The sequence below is a fragment of the Herpailurus yagouaroundi genome, unplaced genomic scaffold, assembly GCF_014898765.1.
Source record: "Herpailurus yagouaroundi ecotype Mexico unplaced genomic scaffold, PumYag 192, whole genome shotgun sequence".
In the NCBI taxonomy this organism is placed as follows: Eukaryota; Metazoa; Chordata; class Mammalia; order Carnivora; family Felidae; genus Herpailurus; species Herpailurus yagouaroundi.
Window position 1 is genome coordinate 15,263,679 of NW_024412423.1, and position 6,911 is coordinate 15,270,589.

Sequence of the window (6,911 nt, forward strand, 5' to 3'; positions counted from 1 at the left end):
TATTTCAAATCCTGATTTAAACTGCTCAGCCGATGAACCTTCTGGGCTGTTTAAATCCCTTTACCTTCTCCCATATGAGTAACATCTGGGGTTTCCAACAGATGACCACATTAGAGAAATAATGACAGGGGGAAAAAATGTCCACGTGATAATCTCTGGAAAAGCCCTAACCTTTTTGGAATAATGTTGCTATAAAAATGGCAAGTACTTTTTTTTTTTTTAATTTTTTTTAACGTTTATTTATTTTTTTTGGGACAGAGAGAGACAGAGCATGAACAGGGGAGGGGCAGAGAGAGAGGGAGACACAGAATCAGAAACAGGCTCCAGGCTCTGAGCCATCAGCCCAGAGCCCGATGCAGGGCTCGAACTCACGGACCGCGAGATCGTGACCTGGCTGAAGTCGGACGCTTAACCGACTGCGCCACCCAGGCGCCCCGCAAGTACTTTTTTAATATAGGCATCATCTCCTGTAAGTCAAATACTCCTTTTTAAATAAATTAATGAGCTTTATTTTTTAGAGCAATTTTAGGTTGACAGCAAAATTGAGGAGAAAGTACAGAGTTCCCATATACTTCCTGCCCTTCCACATACACGACCCCAATATTGACCTCCTGCACCAAAGTGGTACATTTATCACAACTGACAAACGTACACTCACACCTCATTATGACTCAAAGTCAATAATGTATATTAGGGTCCACTCTTGATGATGTACATTCTCTGGGTTTGGCTAATGTTTAATGACACGTATCCATGATTGTATTATTATATAGACTAGTTTTGCTGGCCCCCAAACCCTCTGTGCTCTATCTCATTCTTCCCTCCCCACTAACCCCTGGAAACCACAGATCCTTTTATTGTCTCCGTAGTTTTGCCTTTTCTATGATATCATATAGCTGAAATCATACAGCGTGTAGCTTTTTCAGATTGGCTTCTTTCACTTAGTAATATGAATTTGAGTTTTCTTTTCATGGCTTGATAGGCCATCTTCTTTCAGCACTGAAGAATATTCCATTGCCTGGGTGTACCACTGTGGGTCCATCCACCTGCTGAAGAACGTCTTGGGTGTTTCCAAGGTTTGTCAGTTATGAATAAACATCTGTGGTGCAGGTTGTTGTGTGGAAATAAGTTTCCGATTTATGTGGGTAAATGCCAAGGAGTGTAATCTCTGGATCGTATGGCGAGTATGTTTGGGTCTGTAAGAAACCAACAACCTATCTTTGAAAGTGCCTGTATCATTTCGAATTGTCATCAGCAATGCATGACAGTCACTGCTATTCCACATTCTCACCAGTATTGGGTGTCGTCAGTGTTCCAGATTTAGGCTACTCTCGTAGGGGTGTTATCTGCAATTCCCCAATGACATAGGATGTCGAACATCTTTTCATATCTGACAATCTTCTTTGGTGAGGTATCTGTTAAGGGTCTTTGGTCCATTTCTTAATCATTTATTTTCTTCCTGTTTAAAGAGTTCTTTGCATGTTTTGAATGACAGTCCTTTGCCAGATGGGTCTCTCATCAGTGATCTCTTTCATAGATGATGTATCTAAAAAGTTTTCATTATATGCACGGTCACGTGGAGCTTTTTTCTATACTATCTTCTAGGGGTTTTATAGTCTTGCATTTTATGTTTGGGTCTATGATCCATTTTGAATTAATTTTGGAGAAGGTCACACGGTCTGTATTTTTTTTTACATGGCTGTCCAGTTTTTTCCAGATTTGTTGAAAAGACTCTTTGCTCCATTATATTGCCTTTGTTCCTTCCTCAAAGGTCAGTTGACTACATCAATGTGGGTCTTTCTGGCTCATTATTCTGTTCCAATTAATTTCTTTGTCTGTTTCACCAACTTTCTCTCTTTAATCTGTGGTTTAATGTGTGACATTAATTGGGGGAAATTCTCAGTCATTATTGTTTAACACCTGTTTCTGTTCCTTTTTCTGGTTTCCTTTCCTTCTGCTCTTCCTATTCCATGTGTTTACATCTTTTATAGTTCTCCCACGGTTCTTGGATACTTTGTTGTGGTTTTTCTTCTGTCTTTTTTCTCTTTTCTTTTCAGTTTTAGGAGTTTCTATCGTCCTGTCCTCAGTCTCAGAGATTCTTTCCTTTGCTGTGTCCAATGTATGAGCCTACCAGGCATAGTGATCGTGATTTTTGCCACTTCTTTTTTATTCTCAGAATTTCCATCTCTCTGCTTAACATTATCCACCTGTTCTTACATGTTGTCTACTGTTCCATTAAATCCCTTAGCATGTTAATTACAGGTTTTTTTTTTTAAAGTTCTGGTCTGGTAATTCCAACATTTGTGCCACATCTGACTCTAGTTCTGATGCTTTCTCCATCTTTTCAAGCTTTGTTTTTGCTTTCTACTATGCCTTATAAACTTTTGTTGAAAGGTGGATGTGATGTATTAGGTAAAAAAGAACCAGGGTAAAGTAGTGGTGAGTGTGGGGGAGGGAAGCGTTCTGTGGTCCAGTGATTGGTCTCAGCTTTTCAGGAGCACGTGTCCTTGGGCTGTGATCTCCACAGGTGCTTCTTGGGTTTTTTTTGCCCCTCCTTTCAGGCGGGATCGGATGGCTAGAGGGAGTAGAGGTGGGTATGTCCCTCCTCCCAAGTCAGGTCGCCTCTGAAGAAAGCCCAACAGGTTAGGCTTTGGTTAACGAGTTTCCTCTGGGGTCGGGGCTTGTTAAGAGTAAAGTGCTCTGGTGCATTCCAACATGGTTCCACTCGCTCTCATTTGCCCTCAGTACTAGGGGGTTTTCTCTGAGGCTCCCTGACAAAAACGGGTTGGAGCTCCTGGAGGTGAAACTCACAACAACTTGGGAACTGTGTATGATTGGGTCCTCCTGGAGTTTTTAACTCTCAGGCTGGTCGACAATGAGCCTCCAGCAATTTGCTCATTGCTGTTCAGGTCCACACAAGTTCCTGCAACAGTTTCTGCTCTGGTAAGTTGTGATTCTCTTTATCCACCTGTATTGTCAGCTTGGGGAGCAGTGGTTTGCCCTGTCACCTCTCTTCCCTGACAGATCTAAGAAGAGTTGACTTCTCAGTGTATTCCTCTTTCCAGTGGTTATTAGGGTGGAGCAGTGATTTCAAAGCTCCTTACATGTTGGACTCAAAACTGGAGGTCTGAACTATCATTTTTATGTCAAAGAGATGATGACTTCTGAATATTAGGAGTGAGAAACTGCATTGCAGAATAAACATCAGATTCTTTCTTCTCCATTAAGCAAAAGACCTTTACTCCTTGGTTCAAAACTGATAAATAGATTAAAAAAAAAAGGTGGTAGGTATATACAATGAAATACTCCTGGGCGATCAAAAAAGAATGAAATAATGCCGTTTGCAAAAATGTGGAGGAACTGGAGTGTCTTATGCTAAGCAAGGCAAGTCAGAGAAAGACAAATACTACAGGATTTCACTTATATGTGACATTTAAGAAACACAACAGATGAACATAGGGGAAGGGAAGGAAAAAATAGGATAAAAACAGAGGGAGGCAAACCATAAGAGACTTTTAAATACGGAGAACAAACAGGGTTGCTGGAGGGGAGATGGGTGGGCTAAAATGGTGATGGGCATGAAGGACGGCACTTGTTGGGATGAGCACTGGGTGTTCTATGTAAGTCTTGAACCAATAGGTTCTACTTGTGAAACCAATACTACACTGTATGTTAACTTGAATTTAAATAAATAAATTTTTAAAATAAATTAAAAAATACACACTCAGAAGGGCCTACTTTATATTACTGGAAATATTCAATGATTAGCATTTCAGCTGATTTCTTTCTTTTTTTCTAATTTTTTTTTAATTTTTATTTATTTTTGAGAGAGAGAGAGAGAGACAGAGACAGAGACAGAGCACGAACGGGGGAGGGGCAGAGAGGCAGAGACCCAGAATTCAGAAGCAGCCTCTAGGCTCTGATCTGTCAACACAGAGCTTGATGTGGGGCTTGAACTCCCAAACCATGAGATCATGACCTGAGCTAAAGTCAGAGGCTTAACTGACTGAGCCACCCAGGCACCCCTCAGCTGATTTCTTTTAATAGAAGACATGTGCATTTTGAAAGTTCAATTTTTTCTTTATATCATGTTATTTCCCATATATGGTGCAGTGTAGAACATTGTAGAGTAAAAAAAAAAAAAAATTACCCTTGCCCTTGGAGAGCTTCCAGTCCAAACTGAACTCTTAACTGTTTTTGTACGTGATGGCAAAGCCGCGAGGAAAAGTATGAATATCTTTTGTTGGTACTTGCTAGTCTTAGAATCCATAAAGTTCTCAAATGTCAAAATGCAATGATGCATCTTCAGGATAAAAATAGTCACTAAAGTAAATGTAGGCAGGCATTTTTTCACTGCTTGGGTCTGGTGCTTCTTCCCTTGAAAGAATCTAAAGTTCATCTGAACAGCCCAATTCTATGCTTTTTCTTTTTCTTTTTTTTCCTTCTGTTTTTCTCATCCAAACATGTGTGGATGAATGGCCGAATCCTTTCCTGTCGACACATTGCTGGGCAATAAATCACGTTCTATTTTAAGCGGCAAGTGATTTCATTTATCTCTGATCAAGGCACCCAAATAGTTGCATAAATTGTTAAGACAAACTCAAAAGAAATAGAGGTTGGATACTGCTGGTAACCTTTTATTTCTTTGCAACTATTTTCAGATACCTTGTTCACTGGTCTCACGACTTTTCAATACTTGCTATCATCTCTGCTCCTGCTATCAGAGAATGTTTTGCCCAGATTCCTCATCATATGTGATCCATCTTAAGTTTTTTTTTTTTTTTTTTTTTAAGTATTTCCAGGGCTTAAATGGAAGTGGAGTATGGTCATTTATCACTTTTGAAAGCTAAGGATTTTTTCACAGTCCTTCAACACATCAATGAGGTGGGGCTAGGCTTTAAAACAAGCAGTCCATAGCTCAGAGCTTACACCGGAGTGTGACACATTATCAAGTCTGCACAGATAACACCCCATGGCTTTGCTATTTGGTTTTTTTTTTTTTTTTTTCTTAGCTTCATAAAGTTTCTGTGCACCAGCCAAAATGCATAAAGTCTAAGTTCATGATAGCTTGACATTTTTCATAGAGGGCTTGGAGTTCTCCTAGATGAAAGCTTCCATCAGAAACCAAATGAGTTCCACAAGAAGTGGAATTTGCCCTTAGGACATGCTGAGAAAGGAGTAGGAATTCTTGCAAGTTTGGCATGAGGCATCTAAGCCCCCTGCCATAGATTTATATTCAATCAGAGGCAAAACTCCACGTGAATAAGCAACCCAACTTAAAAAGGCACCCCATGAACATCTAAAGAGTGTTCTCTAACCCAGCCAACATTCACGTGTGTGGATGTCCATGTCAGAAACGTGTGAGACAGGTAAACAGCATTTGGCCTTGGGCCTCAGCTCAGGTCAATTCTGGCTTAGCTACAAGCACATACGTCTGAACTGGAATGAATTATAAAGAGATGCTTGGATCTGAAGAGTTTCTTACATGTCTGGCTTTGTTATGTTTCCAATTTTTTTTTAACTTAAAATGTCAGTAAGCATATTTTATTCTCTCAGAGTCCCAAGTGCTAATATAATCAATCATGCATTATTTTTTGTGTGTACAATACATAGGGACTAATTTCCAATTTCATTATGTTTCATCAGGGATACACAGATACACCTTTGATGGCTTTTATATGTTACAGGTTTAGCTATGAAGAAATAATATGGATATGCTGATCAAATCTTTTTCTTCCACATTCTTTTAATTGAGGTATAATTGACATATAACATTGTATTAGTTTCAGGTGTGCAACATAATGACTCAGTGTTTGTGTATGTTTTGAAATGATCACTACAAATCTCGTTGACGTCCATCACATGTTTTCCAATAAGTTTTAAGATCTCCTCTCTTGACAACTTTCAAATATATAACAGTATTATTAACCATAGTCACCATGCTGTACATTAGATCCCCATGACTCATATATTTTATAAGTGGAAGTTTGTACCTTTTACCCACTTCTGGCAACCACCAATCTGATATCTGTATTTATGAGCTTGTTTTTTTTGTTTTTTTTTTTTTTTTTTTTTTTTTTTTTTTACCAACGTTGGTGGGGGGAGAGGGTAGATTCTACATATAAGTGAGATCATATAGTTTTTGTTTTCCTCTTTCTGACTTATTTCACTTAGTATAATGAGACTTCTCTACAATGACAAGAATTTTTTTTTTTAATGGCTGAGTAACAATCCATTGTGAATATATACCACATTTTTTTTTTATCCATTTATTCATCAATGACACTTAGATTGTTTCCAGGTTTTGGCTATGGTAAGTAATGCTGCATTGAACATGGGGCACATACGTTTTTTTAAATTTTTTGAGCAAGTTCCATATTCTTTTTTTTTTAATATATTTAATTTATTGTCAAATTGGTTTCCATACAACACCCGGTGCTCATCCCAACAGGTGCCCTCCTCAATACCCGTCACCCACCCATCCCTCTCTCCCACCCCCCATAAACCCTCAGTTTGTTCTCAGTATTCAAGAGTCTCTTATGGTTTGCCTCCTTCCCTCTTTGTAACTTTTTTTTTCCCCTTTCCCCCCCCCCCCCCCCCCCATCCTCTATTGAGTTTCTCAGGATCAACATGAGAATGAAAATAATGGCTACACCAATTTATGTTCCTACTAACAGTGCACAAGGACTACTTTTTCTCCATATCTTCACCAACACTTACTTCTTACCTTTATTGATAATAGCCATTCTGGAAGATGGGAGATGACACCTCATTGTGGATTTGGTTTGCTTTTTCTTGACGATTCGTGATGTTGACCACGTTTTCATGTGCCTCTTGCCCATTTAAATGTCATCTTTGGGAAAATGTCTTTTGAGGTCCTCTGTCCATTTATTTAAACAAATTTGTTTGCT